The sequence below is a fragment of the Aethalodelphis obliquidens genome, unplaced genomic scaffold, assembly GCF_003676395.1.
Source record: "Aethalodelphis obliquidens isolate GAN/ISIS:26980383/991018 unplaced genomic scaffold, ASM367639v1 scaffold46, whole genome shotgun sequence".
In the NCBI taxonomy this organism is placed as follows: Eukaryota; Metazoa; Chordata; class Mammalia; order Artiodactyla; family Delphinidae; genus Aethalodelphis; species Aethalodelphis obliquidens.
In genome coordinates this window covers 5,340,992-5,359,787 of record NW_020837990.1, presented here as the reverse complement: position 1 = coordinate 5,359,787, position 18,796 = coordinate 5,340,992, and the positions used below count along the sequence as shown (strand labels likewise).

At 38.8% G+C, this 18,796-nt stretch overlaps 1 protein-coding gene across 1 annotated transcript in view; it reads left to right on the top strand.

The window, feature by feature from the left end:
- Positions 1–18,796, top strand: part of CBL (Cbl proto-oncogene) — an 88,996-nt gene that overhangs the window by 547 nt on the left and 69,653 nt on the right. The window lies entirely within an intron of this gene.

Sequence of the window (18,796 nt, the reverse complement as noted above, 5' to 3'; positions counted from 1 at the left end):
GACAGAGGAAGCTGGGGGAGGGGACGGGTCATGCGAGGCTGGGGAGGCGAGGAGCTGGGGTGACGGGGCGCAGGGGTGGGGAATATGGGGGTGGGGAGGAGACCTGGAGGATGGGGGTCGGCGGTGGGGGAAGGGCTGCGGTTGGGAGTGAGGGAACGTTGAGATGTGTGTTTGGGGTTGCGAGACAAAGATGGGGTGGCGGCTGGGGTGAAGGGTAACTGGGGAGCCACCAGGGAGGAAGTATAATGGGGGTGCAGAGTTTGCGGCTCTGTGTAGGGTGTAGGGATGTGGGTCACGGAATTGGCCCCGGGAAATAGGAGGGAGGGGGTGAGGAAGAGCGCTTGATTTACCGGCTGGGACTGTTAGCTGGATGAGCTCTGACTAGGGAATTAGGTTTACGGGCTCTGGTTGAGAGACCTGGGGTCCTGACAACTCCGCAGGCAAACTGCGCTCTAGGTGAGCGTATAGTTTTTGTTTCTGTTTTTTTTCTTCTCATTAAGATGCAACACCAAGAGAAAATAAATGGGGGGTGTTTAAATGAGCCACGGAAGGAACTTTCCTCCACATCTAGCGCTGGCTCAAGTTTTTCTCCTCCAAAACATTGAATGGGATCCATTGCTGGTGCTGAGATAGATATGCACTGATTAAACCACAAGTTCTGGTCATAACCATTATTTTAGGAGAGATATGTTGACTGAGCGGGTTAGGCAGCAGATTCTGACTTCTTCCAGAACTTCCTCCTTACACACACACTGCTTTTCGTTGGGTTCTACTTTTTTTGGTAATAGAACCTGACTCCTTATTATGGAACCTGACTTTAAACTTGTTAGATGAGCTGCTTTGGTTACTTTTTTTTTTCTTTTTTTTTTAAGCAAGTGTGAAAAATAACCCCACTTTAAGTTTGGCATTTGAGAGAATTTTACTTCCTTATAGTTGTGTCTGTATAGTGAAACATAGTAGTTAGTCCCAAGTATTTAAAAGTGTTTAAACAGTCTAACGGTTTGTTCCAGAGAATTCAATATTTCCTTGCTATTTTTCACATTTATTAGTAACTTATTTTTGCAAAATTCATTCTGCAGATGAAAGGTGATTATTAGAAGGATCAGGCATAGATTGTAAGAGAATGGTGTTATTTCCTCCAGAGTAAAATTGTTTTTCTTTGGTGCCTCTCTGGGCCTAGGTTCCTCTTCAGTAAAGTTCTTCATGGATTGTTTTGCACTAGAAACAGCTAATAAAAGTGACTGTGAAGCACTTGGCAAATATAAATGTTCTATATAAATTCTTAATAAGTCCCGTGTATGAGTTAGCACTCCTGTAGTGCATACCAGTGGTTTCAGAAGCTACTTTTTCACTGTTGGTTTTTCTCATGTTAAGTAATTGGTATGGTAATTAATAAACAAGTATTTGTATGTTGATTATATTGGTGTTATAATGCTAATTTCATTATTAGAAATTGTAATAAAACCATTAAAGAAAGTTAGGCATAAAGGAAATTTTAAATGCATTGACGCCTTGAAAATATATATGGAATATATTCAAAAGCCGAAGATTGTAGGTTTGCATTTTAGGGATTTAGAGTTAATGACTTAAAAAGTTTCTACTGGAATGAAAAAACATTTGCATTTCTAATTAGTTTCTCATTGTATTAACATGGATGTATCAAAATCATATTGATTAGAGACCTCTCCTTAAAAATAATAAACTTTTTATCAAACTTTTGAGTCTATGTAACGTAGTCCTTAAAATAAGATTTCCCCTTAAGTCTTTCTCATTCATCTCTTTAAAGAGTGTGTATTGAATTATGATTTCTTCTGCAGAATGTTTAATTATTTGGGAAGTATAAAGACCTCTCAGTTTTGAGTCAATGCTTTTCAGGTTTCGGTAGTTTCAAGGAAAGTAGGCTTCTAGCTTTTCCATTCTAGCATTGGGAAAGGAATGTTTTATTCTTGTGTTGCTTGTTGTGGAAAATGATTTCTAGTACTTTTTGCCCCATATCACATATTACTGGTTGTGCTGAAATGAAAATAGTTCTTTCTGATGTATTAGTCCAGTAGGTTCATACTGCTTTCTAGATTTTCTGACTAATTCTGTAGTGTTGTTAGATTGCACCGTCTCTTTTACTCTTGCTGTTTAGAGCATAGATGTTCTCTTTTTTCACTTTATTGTTGAAAGCCTTAAATGTATCACTAACCCTTCTTGACTTCATGCCATATGATATAAGTGGAGAAGAACTTAGTGTCAGATCTATAGATGTCCCACACATTTATTGACTTTAGCTCTAAGTCACCATCTCATATCTGTTTTAACCTTGTCGTTGAAGCTAGGTGAATATTATCCCAGCCTATTATTAATCAGTTTATTGGTTTAGCCCTGGGAACTGTCTCCTCTTCTCCAATATTGGATGTATACGGATGGAGAAGTTGGCATAAGTCATGGGTTCTGGTCAACATAGGCCCAATTTACTATTCCATTGCAGAACTTAAACTCATTCTTGGAAAAATGCTTGTGCTAGAATGCTTGCTATTAAACAGAAGATGTGGTCAGCCTCTAGGGGTTTTTTTTGCCACCTCGGTATATTGTAATTAATATTTGTGAGGATACTTGTATGTGAAGAAAGTGGCTAGTAAGTAAAGAGACAGCAGGGCAGGGGAGTGGAGAGAGCAATCATATAAATTGCCTTGAATGTAAATGTAGAAGTATCAAGGTATTTAATTTAGTGAGAGACTCAAAATTCCGTTATGAAGTAGAGTGGGAGTTGGCAAACTTTCTGTCACAGGACAGATAGTAAATACTTTAGGCATTGCTGGCCACATATGCAGTCCTATATTCTTTTTTTTAAAAAATAAATTTATTTTATTTATTTATTTTTGGCTGTGTTGGGTTTTCATTGCTGCACACGGGCTTTCTCTAGTTGCCGCGAGCAGGGCCTACTCTTTGTTGCAATGCGTGGGCTTGTCATTGCGGTGGCTTCTGTCATTGTGGAGCACGGGCTGTAGGCACGCGGGCTCAGTAGTTGTGGCTCATGGGCTCTAGAGCACAGGCTCAGTAGTTGTGGTGCATGGGCTTAGTTGTTCCGCGGCATGTGGGACCAGGGATCGAACCCTTGTTCCTTGTATTGGCAGGCGGATTCTTAACCACTGCACCACCACGGAAGCCCACTATATTCTTCCTGTTGTTTTTACAACTCCTTAAAACTGTAAAAGCTGGGCTTCCCTGGTGGCGCAGTGGTTGAGAGTCCGCCTGCCGATGCAGGGCACACGGGTTCGTGCCCCGGTCCGGGAGGATCCCACATGCCGCGGAGCGGCTGGGCCCGTGAGCCATGGCCACTGAGCCTGCGCGTCCGGAGCCTGTGCTCCGCAACGGGAGAGGCCACAACAGCGAGAGGCCCGCGTACCGCAAAGTAAAAGCCATTCTTATCTTGCAGGTCTACAAAAAAGGCTGCAGGCTATAGTTTGTCCACCTCTGAAGCAGAGCATCATGCTGGCAGTATTTTAGGTCCATGCTATGTTTTTATTTTAAATTAGCTTATGTTAGTAAAACCTTAAGGTGTTCGTTTTTTTTTTTTTTTTTTTTTTTTCTTTTCCCCCCCGTACGGTACGCGGGCCTCTCACGTCTGTGGCCTCTCCCGCTGTGGAGCACAGGTTCCGGACGCGCAGGCTCAGCTGCCATGGCTCAGGGGCCCAGCCGCTCCGCGGCATGTGGGATCTTCCCGGACCGGGCACGAACCCGTGTCCCCTGCATCGGCAGGCGGACTCTCAACTACTGCGCCACCAGGGAAGCCCAGGTGTTCATTTATTTAATGGACTATAATTTATGGGAAAAATGCTTTCCTTTAAAGCATGGGTTTAAAAAAGCATTGTAAAAAGATAATCTTTCTGCTACCTACCTTCTCCTGCTTGCCCTAAAAAAAAGCACCTTAAGTAACTTCCTGTATTTTGGAAATAAGATGCACTTAATAGAATTTATGAATCGGTGTATTTCATTGGACTCTTTTCTCCCTTTCTTCTTACCTTTCTTCCTATGCTTGCACGCTCACTAAATCAGGAGCATAGTAGTGCTAGGTGTAAATTCTTATATTCCAGGAGATTACATTATAGTGATAAGTGACTGTGTGTTCAAAGTGATATGGGATCTCTTAAGTTTAAACATCATGTACATATTTCTTCTCTATCTTAACCTCTGAAGATTGTAAACTCCACGAGGACAGCAACTGTAATCTCTTTATCTCCTGCAGTGTCCAGTCACAAGGCCTTACACAATAGTAAGTGCATTGTAAATATTTGTTAAACTGCTTTGTGTGCCCCAAAGGAATTCTGAAAGGAAAAGGTATGGGGGTGGGAATCATTTTTAATTACATTAAACTTATTTCTTTCTTTCAGTAGTTCTTTGGCGGTATCATCCCTATTTTATGCATACTTAGCCTCAGAGAGGTTATGTAACCTAGTTAATAGGGGAGCTTGACTTGGAATCCAGGATTACCCACCTCCTAAGGCTTAGTTATTTCCTCCATACAGTGACTTCTCAGGTATACAACAAAGTCTTGATAACAAAAGTCATTTTTCAGAAAGTGACCTGTGTAGGTATACAACAGCAATTCTCACACACGCACACACACACACTCTCACACCCGCCATTCACACACTCAGGCAAAGTAGATGTTCTCTTGAATGATGTTAACGTGGTGTTTAACTAGTACCATTAAAAGAAATCTCTTCTTTTAAGTTAAGGGTTTGTGTCTCTTCAAATTATGTGGACTGGTTACTTTGCATGGTTATCATGGAAGTTTGTACACGTTATTCTCCCATTGCACTTAATTCATGCCATTCAGCTCTGATGGCAGCTGTCCTTGATGAAACATCTGCAGTGCGGTGGGGGGCTCTCAGTACAATAAATGTGGGCATTTCATCTTGTAACACCCACCAGGTGGTGCTGGTTCATGTTATTTTTCTTCTAAAAATTGGAAACCCTTTCTGTTGCTATTGTATTAATAAAGTAGGTGTTTATTTTCTGGTAGTCAGCCCCTTCCCAATTTAATTTTAACTCTAGGAATTTTAGTCACCCAGGAATTTGTGATTAAAAATAAAGGTATTGGGATTCATTAAAAAAAAAAGTGATAGCATTTACCACTTTTTATTTCATCTGTCTCTCCCTCCACTAGAGCTCTTCAGGATCAAGGCTTTGTCTTTTTTTAAAATTTATTTTTGGCTGCACTGGTTCTTCGTTGCTGTGCATTGGCTTTCTCTAGTTGTGGCGAGCGGGGGCTACTCTTCGTTGCGGTGTGCGGGCTTCTCGTTGCGGTGGCTTCTCTTTGTTGCGGAGCACGGGCTCTAGGTGTGCGGACTCAGCAGTGGTGGCTCGTGGGCTCTAGAGCGCAGGCTCAGTAGTTGTGGCGCACGGGCTTAGTTGCTCCGTGGCATGTGGGGTCTTCCCGGACCAGGGCTCGAACATGTGTCCCCTGCACTGGCAGGCGGATTCTTAACCACTGCGCCACCAGGGAAGTCCCAAGACTGTCTTAACATCAGTTCCTGTGCCTAACACATAGTACGTGCTGAATGAAGTGCAAACATTTTAACAAAGTAAAATGAGATCAAAACATGTTCCCACATTTTCTATGTGATTAATTAGGAGGATCAGGTAGGGAATCTTTTTTTTTTTTTTTTGAGTGTTTAATTACAGTAACATTTACTAAAAGTAGTTTTACCTTTTTTGGTTATAAGGGTAATATACAGTCATTGTAAACAAAAAGGTTGTGTTGTTTTCATGCCTATTAAAAATTCCCCCAAGGGATGTAAAATTCTCCCTAGTTCCCTATGAAATGTGAGCTCACTGAGCATTTCATGTGATTCATGATAGAAATTTTGAAGGGTATATGGAATAAAAGTAGGGTTAGGCCAGGGAAGAACGTAATCTGCCCCGTTCATTTCATGGCTTTGGTTGAAGTTTTTGGTGACCCTTGCTGTAGTACAACCTGTTTTTAATATGTTGTTTGTTGGCTGTATACATATGGGCAGATTGGTCCCCAAGTCTTTACTTTCAGTGGAGTTCATGTTATAGTCAAACATACGGATAATGTTTATACTATGAAAATCACCCCCCTAATAACTAACCTAGAGCATTAAAAGAAAAATGGACTAAGCATTAGTTTGAAAACTGAGTCTAAATTTCAATCACATTTTCCAATGAAGTTGGTAATTCTGATCTTAGAATTAATTCTGATCGTTAGGTTTGTTGGAAGAGGGGGATTATAACAAGCAAGTCATTGTGAAATGTTTTCATGATTAGCACATTTTGTGCTGGAAGGAAATAGGTGGGAGTAGTCAACCAGGAGCACTGGAAGCCAGCCTCAGCTCTGTCCCCACAATGTTCCTTCCTGCAGCAGCTTCCAAAAGGAGGAGGGGAAAGGGGTGCAGTGATGGTATTGGTGGTACACACCCACTGGGGATTCAAGCCCTAGGAGATGGAATGTCATTGCCATAGAAACTCCTAAATCAGCAATGACCCTGGGTCTCCCCTCTGCAACATTTGGGATGGGTGGCGAGTCTTGCTTAGCAGACTCCTCTGCCTTGGGTGCCTTCTTACAGCCACCACTGACCTTCCCTCTTGCTCTGGGATCAACCACAAGAAATCTTAAAATGAGGCCAACTCACTGCTACTTCATTGAGGGGGATGGGATACTAATTCCTGCCTCCTTCTTTCTTAGAGCTACTTTGAATAGCAGTACACAGGTGTAGCACTCTTTGTGAAAAACAATTTATGAACCATAAAATATGCAGAACAAAATGTAAAGGTCTCCATTTACTCTCATACCGCAAAATGACTGCCCTCTCCAGAGGTAACCAGTGTCTACTGTTTGGGGTCCATCCCTCCAGTCCCTTTTTCTAAGCAGCTCCGAGAAGGCTGGATGGATAGCATTGCCCTTGAAAGATTTATGACTTGAGCAAGTTGTTGCCTTTTTAGCATTTACTCACTAAGACTGATAACCAAGTTCTAATAATTCCTTATATTGCTGAGCAGTTTACAATTTCACATCTGATACAGCAAAAATTTCAAAATAATGTGTCTTATGAGAAAGAAACAGATTCAGAGAGTTTAAGTAATAACATAAACCACCCAACTGATACTTTTGTTTTTTTATGTGGATCTTGAACTGCTGTTCAGACTCTAAGTGATTCTTTTTTTAAAAGATTATTTATTTATTTATTTTGGGCTGCATTGGGTCTTCGTTGCCGCACGCGGGCTTTCTCTAGTTGCGGCGAGTGGGGCTACTCTTCTTTGCAGTGCGGGGGCTTCTCATTGTGGTGGCTTCTCTTGTTGCGGAGCATGGGCTCTAGTCTCACGGGTTTCAGTAGTTCTGGCACGCGGGCTCAGTACTTGTGGCTCATGGGCTCTAGAGCGCAGCCTCAGTAGTTGTGGCGCACGGGCTTAGTTGCTCCACGGCATGTGGGATCTCCCCGGACCAGGGCCCGAACCCGTGTCCCCTGCGTTGGAAGGTGGATTCTTAACCACTGTGCCACCAGGGAAGTCCCTCTAAGTGATTCTTATAAGCCAGTGCCTCTCAGACTTTAACATGAATTCAGATCATCTGGGGATCTTGTTAAAACATAGAGTCTGAGTAGATCTGATGTAGGGCCTGAGATTCTGTGTTGCTGACAGGGATCACACTTCAAGTAGCAAGGCCCCATACCACAGTTGCTTTTTTTTTTTTTTACATCTTTATTGGAGTATAATTGCTTTACAATGGCGTGTTAGTTTCTGCTTTATAACAAAGTGAATCAGTTATACATATACATATGTTCCCATATCTCTTCCCTCTTGCGTCTCCCTCCCTCCCACCCTCCCTAAAAGGTGTTAATTATTATGTTCTTAAATTTGGAAAGTAATACATACTTATAAAATTACACATTTTTAAGCAAAAGTGGGATTTTTAAACAAAAATGCTTCTAGAATTAAAAATTTTTTTTGCTACATTATGGAGATTATCCATGTTAATACTACATGTAGGTCTCCCTGAATAATTATTTTTTATAAATTTGTTTATTTATTTATTTATGGCTGCATTGGGTCTTTGTTGCTGTGCGCAGGCTTTCTGTAGTTGCAGTGAGCAGGGGCTACTCTTCGTCGCAGTGCATGGGCTTCTCATTGCGGTGGCTTCTCTTGTTGCGGAGCATGGGCTCTAGGCAGGTGGGCTTCAGTAGTTGTGGCACGCGGGTTCAGTAGTTGTGGCTCGCGGGCTCTAGAGTGCAGGCTCAGTAGTTGTGGCGCACGGACTCAGTTGCTCTGCGGCATGTGGGATCTTCCCAGACCAGGGCTGGAACCCATGTCCCCTGCACTGGCAGGTGGATTCTTAAGCACTGCGCCACTAGGGAAGTCCTGAATTCTTTTTTTAAGGGGTGTATAAGATTTTATAATATGGATATATATGTTTATTTAACAAATTCATATTGATAGTCTTCTAGGTTATTTCTGATTTTTAATACTAGAAACAATGCTGCAGTGACTATTATGCATTTGCTAAACATTCTTTAGAATAAACTTCTAGAAATGAAATGTACTGGGTCAAAGGAATCATACATTAAAGTTTGAAAAGTATATATTGGCACATTGCCTTCCAAAAAGTCTGCTTTCATCCACAATCCTTGTCTAGTTTGTTGATTTAAATATGGTAGCTGATTCCTAGTTACTTTAGGTGAAAATTACGTTGGCACCTTTTCCACCATCACACTTTCATTAAACATGAACTTTTTGCTGGGTGCTAGGGAGTTAAGGATGACTCAGTCCTCATACTTGCAAACTGGTGATATAACTGAAGGTGTTCAAAGGGATCAGGGAACCCCCTGTGGGAATCATTAGGCAAATCTTTACTTAATCCTTGAGACCAGAGAGGATTGGGACTGAGGAGGGACTAGACCAAGCAGAGAACTCCACAATATCCTAATTCACAGTTGTGCCTTAATTAGGGTCTGACATCCAAAAATGATGCTAAAATCATTTAATCTCTTGTTCATGCTAAGTATTGGTTTGAAGTTGCACTGATAAGTCTGAGAAGAGAATTATATTTTCCTTTTAAAAACAGAATCCCTGTATAAAAACTGCATGGTTAAGCTGTTAGCACATGTCGGTTATTTAATTTCCTACATTGTACTGGCTGTATTTTTTTTTTCTGCAATTAATGTGATAAATGAAAGTAATGAGATTGGTAATTAGTTGTAAGTGACATAGTGCTTTAAATAAATAGTGTTGGGAGGTACTTGAGAAGTGTTGGGTAGTAATTACAGTTCAAGTCCCTGAATGGGTTTTGATAAATCAGTAATGGAGAAGAGTAATTAGAAGTAAAAGACTTTTTTTTCTTGGAGCCATTATCTAGTGATGATATGTTTCTTTTAAAAAAAGTATGGGTTTCTGATTTCTCTTTGAAAAACTGTCATAAGTTTTCATTTAAAAGCTTCACTGTGTAGTTACACTTGTAAAACTGTTAAATCTCTTCAAGTTTCTGAGTTGATTAATTTCTAAAACTTGAAACTTTAAGAAAAGAAATTAATTGATCTAACTCTTAATTTATAGAGGGAGAGAGACCCAGAGAGATGAGTAACTTGCCCAGGGTCACATAGCCAGTTAATGTCAGTCACCAGACTAAGACCCAGGTCTCTGGACTCCTACCCTGGTGTCCTTTCTGCTGTACCTCCTGTTCTCTTGAGCAACTGATTCTTTTAAAACTGTAATCAAATTTTATGTGTTTTATGTATAGCTCACCATACTGAATACTTGCTTTTGAAGCTTAGTGCTTATTTTAATCATGCTTTTTAACATATGAAAAAGTTTGAAATGAAAAATGATTCCATGGATAAGTTAAGGTCTACAGAGATAAAAATACTTAGTCATTCACAGTCATATATGCTTATAGTTTTCTGCCTAGTTAGAAATACAATTCCTTAGTGTTAGAAAAGATTCTGTGTTCAGAACAGAATTAGGCATAGGCACTGTTCTCTGTAACTTTTCTGTTTTTAAAAATTTAGCAATTTCCAAACATAATTTTACTCCTCTTTATTGTAATCATAGCACTTTCCAAATTTTTTCTATTGACCATTGAGCCCTTGGCAGAAGCAAAGGGAGGAGCTAGGCCAGTGAGGAAGCTATTATGAATGGAGTATATAGCAGCTGTGCAAGGATACTGTTGGTTTCCCAGAGCTAAGCATATTTCTTTTTGACATTGTTCTGAATGATGCTGTAAATGTACAGGCAGAAGTAAACAAAAGGAAGGCATTTTTGCTATTGTAAGACTTGGAAAGCAAAATAAAATTGAGAACAGACTAAGCAGGAAAGTATCTTTCGGAAATTTTTTGGTGAATTTTTTACGCTCAGAATGCACATTTGTGCTTTAGAGGTTAACTAAAACTGCCAATTTAACATTCACTGATAAAGGCAGGTTCTTTTGGCTTTTGATGTTTGTTAACTATTGACTTGAATTATTCACAAAGCCTTTTGGAAACTTTTTCCCTAGAGGTTATAAATATTTAGGGAATTTTTTTTTTTCTTTACAGAAGATTTTAATGTCAAAAGAGTTGCTCTACCTATATACTTACTTTATGGTCTGTGTTAGTGTTAAGGAATGCTGATTTCCCTGGTCTTGTGATTGATTTGTCTTTGAAAGATCTTGAGAAAAGCAGGTATTTAACCTACAGTTGATCTTTACAAGGTCACATTCTAAGGAGGGACAGATAACATTTGTGGAACGTACCTGATAGTAGTTTGAAAATGCGAACTAATCAAGTGTTTGGGAGACATTTAAAAACTCATGATATTTTAAATCTGTTATGAGGGGTAATATGTTTTTTCAGGTCATTGTCATTAATCAGCGTTTATTTTATTTTATTATTTATTTATTTATTTTGCGGTATGCGGGCCTCTCACTGTTGTGGCCTCTCCCGTTGCGGAGCACAGGCTCCAGACACGCAGGCTCAGTAGTTGTGGCTCACGGGCCTCGTTGCTCCGCGGCATGTGGGATCCTCCCAGACCAGGGCTCGAACCCGTTTTCCCTGCATTAGCAGGCAGACTGTCAACCACTGCGTCACCAGGGAAGCCCAATCAGCGTTTATTAATTGCTTACTATAGGTTGGGCAGAGCAATTTTAGTTTAGTTTTGTTGTTGTTGAAAGGAAGTATACCTTTTTTTCCAGAGGTATTAGGCGAATAATGCATTTTAACCTGAATTCTTAATGTTAATGCATTTGCCTTTAAATAGGGAGAATATATTATGGGTTGGCATGTGTAGCTCTGGATATAAATGTAAATAATTTGGGGGGAGCTCTGCTTGCTTTGGACCTTTGAAGGAGTGGATACTGTAGTTTTTGCAGATTGTTGGTCACCCTGTTCTTGGGTGGCCTGCTGCCTTTTCTCTATTCCTTGGTTACCAAGTAGTCAGAGACCATGCAGGATTGGAAGGGTAGCTGTGGCATGGCCAGATGGTAGGAATAAGGGTGTCAGTTTCTGGGAGTCAACAAAGGGTGATGTGAGGTCTAACATTCTGTCTTCAATAGATAATTCCTGCCTAACCTGCAGATAAACCTGGTCGAGTTGTATGGAAATGGGGAGGGAACTGGCATTGAATGTCTACTTTATTGGAAACTCTGCAGTCCTTTCATAAACATTTATTATGAGGTGGGTATTATCGCTGTGTTACAGGTAAAAGAACTGAGGCTCAGAGGTTAAGAAATTTACTGAAGGTAAATGACTGAAACAGGACATTCTGATGTGGCTATTTGGTGTGATCTTGTCAAGATACTAAAACATTTTAATTTTAATTCAACACATAAAAGCTTATATTTTAGTCTTCATCATACTGTCTCCTTGTTAATTCCCTGATACTCCACATCTCTCCCTTAATGACCCTCTTCACCTCGCTCTCTACACTTTAGTCTCACTGACCTTTCTATTCCTCAAATCCAAACCTATTCTCATAGGGCTGTTGGATTAGTTGTTCCCTCTGTTTGGGCTACTCTTCTGCTGATTCTACATGACGGGCTCCTTCCTGTAATTTTAACTCTTAGCCTAAATTCACCTCAGAGAAGCTTTCCCTACTCACTGTGCTAAAGTAGTCGTCCAGCATTTTCTTATTATTCTATTTTAATTGTCTGTATAGAACCTGATATTTTTCTTGTTGATTTCCTTTTTGTTGTTTATTGCCTGATTCCTCTCAGATTCAGGGGTATCGTATTTTTACTTCTGCGTCCCAGTGCCTGACATATATTTGTTGAATGGATACGTTGAGAAAAATCAAAATCAGGTGCAATCTTCTTAAACGTACTGCCTTCCTATCTCTGAATCTGTATCTGTCTAAACCTGTCCTCATTCCCTTTCTTCCTGTTTTAAAGGAAGGAGGTGTCCCTTCTTTTAATGGTATTGGGTGTTTAGTGCTCTAGCTGTGTTGTAGATCCCGTTTTCCATTTTCTTTTAATTTATCTTTTTCTCTTCTGGTTCTTTTTCCATATAAAACATGCTCAGTATTCTCTGAAGATAGAAACCTTCGATCATGTACCTCTTGTAGTCTTTGCTGAATCTTGATCTCTTAGTCTCAACATCAGTCTCCCCTAACTCCCTCCATGGACTATTTAAGAACCTACCATTTTAATATTTTTATTATAAATATATATCCTGTAAAAATATATTCTGAATATATTCTTCCAAATGAGGTTTTGGAATGTAACACTTATAAATTGGGTACTATTTATTTTAATTGGTATGAGTTCTTAACTCTGTTGCATTTAGAATATAGCTGTCTTCTGAGGTAGAGTCTTTTTTTCTTGACTATGTTGTTCCCTTTTGGCTTGAAACCCTTGATAGGATGAGCAGCTTCCTAAAACACTGTTAAAACATTCATAAATCATATATTTTTGTTGATTCAGCTTGTCTTTATTTGCCAGGCTTATATAGGGCTCTTTTTCAAGAGTACAGGAAATGATGTACAGAGGATAAAATATTTAGTTTAAAAATTTTAATACTGTCTTACATCATTTGAAGAGACATTAGTAATTAAATTGGAATTTTGCAATTGTTCCAGGTGGACCTAGTGATTCCACTTCTGGGGGATCTATCCTACGGAAATAATCTGATGTTTAGAAGAATAAAATGCCCAAAGATGTTCATCACAGCGATACTTGTAATAGCAAAGACTTAAAAACAGTATAAATGTTAAAGTGGAGGGGATGGTTTAAGATATGGTATGTCTATAGAGTGGAATCATTTAGACATCTTTAAAAAGTTTATAATGAGCTTTTGGTGATGCAAGAAAATAGGCATTTTAAAATATTAAAGAGTAAGAAGTCAGACTTCTGCTTCTACCATTGTTAGACTAGGCTGTTTCGAACCAAATAATACTGCTGGCAACTAGAAAAGCTAGAAGATGTTGAAGAGCTATGAAGGCAGTGAGGAATTAGAGGCCAGGTTCTGGAAGATAAGGAAAGCTCTGAGAGGTAAGCCTTATTTTTGAGGCTGCCTTTTCCATGAGGTCATTGCTGATTCTGGAAGTGATAGCTGAGAGGCTGAATAGAGTTTTCAAAATGCTCATGTCAAAAAAAAAAAAAAAAAATGCTCATGTCAAGGAGGACAAAAAATTGGAATTAGGGCCTGCCAAGGTGGAGGGCCCTGGGAAACACTCTAGGTTTTGGGGTTGGGTCCCTGAGGGCCTGAACTGTAGGAGTAAGGGTGAAACAGAAGTAAACCAGTCTTTACAGGGCACTGAAGACTGAAGCCCAGCTTTTTAATCTTCTCAATTTTGGGTTAGATTAAGATGACCTGGAATTCCTAGTGTCCCTAGCCAAATCTGACTGCTAGAAGCAAAAGTAAATCCTTTCTGGCCTTCCCTGGTGGCGCAGTGGTTGAGAGTCTGCCTGCCGATGCAGGGGACATGGGTTTGTGCCCCGGTCTGGGAAGATCCCACATGCCACGGAGCGGCTGGGCCCATGAGCTATGGCCGCTGAGCTTGCGCGTCCGGAGCCTGTGCTCCGCAGCGGGAGAGGCCACAGCAGTGAGAGGCCCGCGTACCGCAAAAAAAAAAAAAAAGTAAATCCTTTCTGAATAACATCATCCGTAGCCTCAGATTGTCTCTATAAGTTTTTATATACAGTGTTCAGCACTCAATAAAAAATAATTAGGCTTACGAAAAAACAAACTACAACTGAAAACCAACAGGAAAGATTGATAAAAGATACATACAGGGGATACAGATATTTGAGATATCAGTCATGGACTTATATCTATGATTAATGTGTTAGAAGAATTAAAGATAAAATAGAGGGCTTCCCTGGTGGCACAGTGGTTGAGAGTCCGCCTGCCGATGCGGGGGACACGGGTTCGTGCCCCGGTCCGGGAAGATCCCACATGCCGCGGAGCGGCTAGGCCCGTGAGCCATGGCCGCTGCGCCTGCGCATCTGGAGCCTGTGCTCTGCAACGGGAGAGGCCACGGCAGTGAGAGGCCCGCGTACCGCCAAAAAAAAAAAAAAAAAAGATAAAATAGATAATTTTGTCAGAGATCTGAAATGGTAAATAATGAAATAGAAATTCTAGAACTGAAAAACACAAGAACTGATTGTTAACTCAGTGGGTGGGTTTAATAGCATAAAGCTGAAGGAAAAATTAGTGAGGTAGAAGGTAAGTCAGAAAAAAAAAATCCAGACTGAAGCATTGAGAGACAAAAGGATGGAGAATACAGAAAAGAGTATGGGAGGCATATGGAATATTGAGTAAAGGTCTTATGTATCAGTACTTGAAGTTCAGAAGGAGAGAGGAAAGAGAATGGGGCAAAAGCAATATCTGATGAGAAATTGGCTGAGAATTTTCCAAAACTGACAGAAATTATCAAGTTCCAAACTGAAGCTCTATAAACACCAGGAAAAATCCAGAGTAAACTATACCTGGGCACATCGTAGTAAAACTGTTGAAAACCCGAGGCAAAGAGAAATCTTAAAAGCAACCACAGAATGAGACATTTTATCTTCAAAGGAGCAACAGTGAGACTAACAGCCTGACTTTTCAACAGTGACAGTGGCATCTAGAAGGCATTTCTCATTTTATTGCACTTCATTTTATTGCACTTAACAGATAATGCGTTTTTTTGTAAATTGGAGGTTTGTGGCAACCCTGTGTTGTCAGTTGATGATTAGCATTTTTTAGTAATAAAGCATTTTTAAATTAAGGTATGTACATTGTTTTTTAATAATACTATGTCTTGTACACTTAATAGACTATAGTATAGTGTAAACATAACTTTTATATGCACTGGGGAACCAAAAATTTTGTGTGAGTTGCTTTATTGCAATTCTTGCTTCATTGCCGTACTCCCTTTATTGCAGAGGTTTGGTGCCGAAACTGCTATATCTCCGAGGTATGCCTGTAGCTATAAAATGATGACAGAAAATAACTGCCAATTCTTATCCAGGGAAAATAGCCTTTGAAAGTGGTTACAAAATAAAGATGTTTTGAGATAAACAAAAACTGAGGAGAATTTGTAGCCAGCAGCCTATACCCTAAAGGAAATAAATACTAAAGGATGTTCTTTAGGCTGAAGGAAAATGATTTCAGATGCAGTGAAGAGCATTGGGAAGGGGGGTTGTGTGGGTAAATGTGAATGAATATTGGCCGTATAAAATAATAACAGAAGTAATAGTAATAATAATGACTTGTGGACTTTATATGATATATGGAATTAAAATGTGTGATAGTAATAGCACATAACTTGAAAAGAGTAAATGGAGTTAGTGTCCCAAGTTCCTTGCGTTGTCTGGGAAGCGGTAAAAGTACTACTTTATATAAGATTTAATGACTCAGAGATGCATTTTATAATTACTAAGGTATTCTTTTAAAGAGTAGTAAAAGAATATATATTTGGCAAGCTGTTGGGGGAGAAAATTGGGAAAATAAAAAAATGCTTAAACCGGAAGAGGGCAAGAAAGGGGAGGTAAAGGAAGATGAAACAGGAGAGATACATAGGAAACAAATAGTAAATTATTTTATTATTTATTATAGGATCAGTACTTATTAAGTGAACCATATGAAATTGCCAGTATTTGACCTACCATAATAACAGTTTCATAGTTGAAGTGTAAACAGGTCAAATTGGTTAAAATCAGAGATCGTCAGAATTAGAAGGAAACCAGCTATATTCTGCATGACAAAGTCATGCATTAAATGTAAGAATACAGAAAGTTTGAAGATAGAAGAATGGAAAAAGATACACCATGCAAACACCAACCCAGGAAAGTTGGTTTAGCTATATTAGATACATTAAAGGGGACTTTAAGGCAAGAAGTGTTTCTAAAGAAGGATATTTCGTTGATGAAAGTGCAGTTTACCAAGAAGAAAATAAAAAGGATGTTGAAAAAAATAATACAGTATTATAATTGCATTGATTTTTTTTAAACAAATGGAAAAAAGGAAAAAGTAGTTCAGTAGTTCTTATGATCTATCGTTACTAAAATGTTAGTGTTGTCAAACTAATCAGTCTTTGCATTTATGATTTAAAAATATTTTTTTAATTGGAGTATAGTTGATTTACAATGTTGTGTTAGCTTCAGGTGTGCAGCAAAGTGAATCAGTTATACGTATACATACATCCACTCTTTTAGATTCTTTTCCCATATAGGTCATTATAGAGTATTGAGTAGAGTTCCCTGTGCTATACAGTAGGTCCTTATTAGTTATCTATTTTATATATAGTAGTGTGTATATGTCAATCCCAATCTCCCAATTTATCCCTCTCTCCCCTTTCCCCCACTGGTAACCATAAGTTTGTTTTCTACATCTGTGATTCCATTTCTGTTTCGTAAATAAGTTCATTTGTACCATTCCTTTAGATTCCACATAAAAGTGATATCATATGGTATTTGTCTTTCTCTGTCTGACTTACTTCACTCAGTATGACAATCTCTAGGTTCATCTGTGTTGCTGCAAATGGCATCATTTCGTTCTTTTTTATGGCTGAGTAATATTCCATTGTGTATATGTACCACATCTTCTTTATCCACTCCTCTGTCAATGGACATTTAGGTTGCTTCCATGTCTTGGCTACTGTAAATAGTGCTGCAGTGAACATGGGGGTGCATGTATCTTTTCAAATTATGTTTTTCTCCAGATATATGCCCAGGAGTGGGATTGCTGGATCATATGGTAGTTCTGTGTTTAGTTTTTTAAGGAACCTCCATACTGTTCTCCATAATGGTTGTACCAATTTACATTCCCACCAACAGTGTGGAAAGATTCCTTTTTCTCCACACCCTCTCCAGCATTTATTATTTGTAGATTTTTTGATCATGGCCATTCTGACCAGTACGAGGTGATACCTCTTTGTAGTTTTGATTTGCATTTCTCTAATAGTGATGTTGAGCATCTTTTCATGTGCTTTTTGGCCATTTATATGTCTTTGGAGAAATGTCTATTTAGATCTTCTGCTCATTTTTTGATTGGGTCATTTGTTCTTTTGATATTGAGCTGTATGAGCTGTTTGTATATTTTGGAGATTAATCCCTTGTCGGTTGCTTTGTTTGCAAATATTTTCTCCTGTGGGTTGTCATTTTGTTTTGTTTATGGTTATGATTTGCTTTTGTGTCTTAAGAAATACTTCCTCTCTGAGATCATAAAGTTCAACAAATATTTTCCAAATTTTTTTCTAAAAGCTTTAAAGTTTTTTCTCCACACAAGATCTTTAATTCATCTGAACTTTACTTTTCATGTAACCTGTAAGGGATGTAATTTTTTTTCCCATATGGATAACCAGTTTTCCAGTAGTTTTTCTCTTGAACTGATTTCTGTGTGTTTTTTTCTTTTTTCTTTTTTTGGCCACACTGAACGGCATGAGGGATATTAGTTCCTCTACCAGGGATCGAACCCGTGCCCTCTGCAATGGAACCACCTAGTCCTAACCACTGGACCTCCAGGGAATTCCTCTTGAACTGATTTGTAATGCCACTTCTGATGCTGAATTTCCATACATGCGTGTCTCTGTTTGGGCTCTCTTCTTTTCCATTTGGCCATTTATCTGTCTTTGGTCAACATCACACTATTTTAATTATAAGATTTAAAAAAGTCTTGATAACTCATTGGGTAACTACCACCTACTTTGTGACTTTTCAAAATAGGCTTGGCTGGTTTTGGTCTCTTTTTCTTCCGTATGGGTTTTGGGATCAACTTGTTAAGTTCCATGAAAAATCTTTTTTGGAATTTTGATAGGAATTGCACTGCATTTATATACTAATTTGGGGGAGAACTGACGTCTCCTTAAACATGATAGGGTTCTTCATTAATTTCTGTTTTTATGTTCTTCAGAGAAGTTTTGTAGTTTTCTTCATAAGAGTGTTACACATTTTTTGTTAGCTATATTCCTAGGAACCTTAAATTTTTATTTATGCCATTCAAAATGGCAGCAATTAAAATTACATTTTAAAATTATTTATAAAATTTTTATGAATGCCATTTTGGTTTTTTTTTTTTTTTGGTATATCAGTTTTGAATCCAGCAACCTATTAAACTGTTTTGTTTCTAATGTTTTGTCAATTCTTTCATTTTATTCATGGACAGTTATATCAGCTACAAGTAAAGTAAAATTATTTTCTTTCTGTTACTTATATTTTTACCACCTATGTATGCATATTGCATCAATATAGTTTAGAGGGATATCTTTGTAATAGTAATGTAGTCATATACATGTAATTGTAATGTAAATATTTTGTTTCTGGTTTCTTTAGATTTACTTTGTTTGAGAGGAGCATCCACGTGGTAGTGTATTGTTGCTACTAAATATACTACAGTTT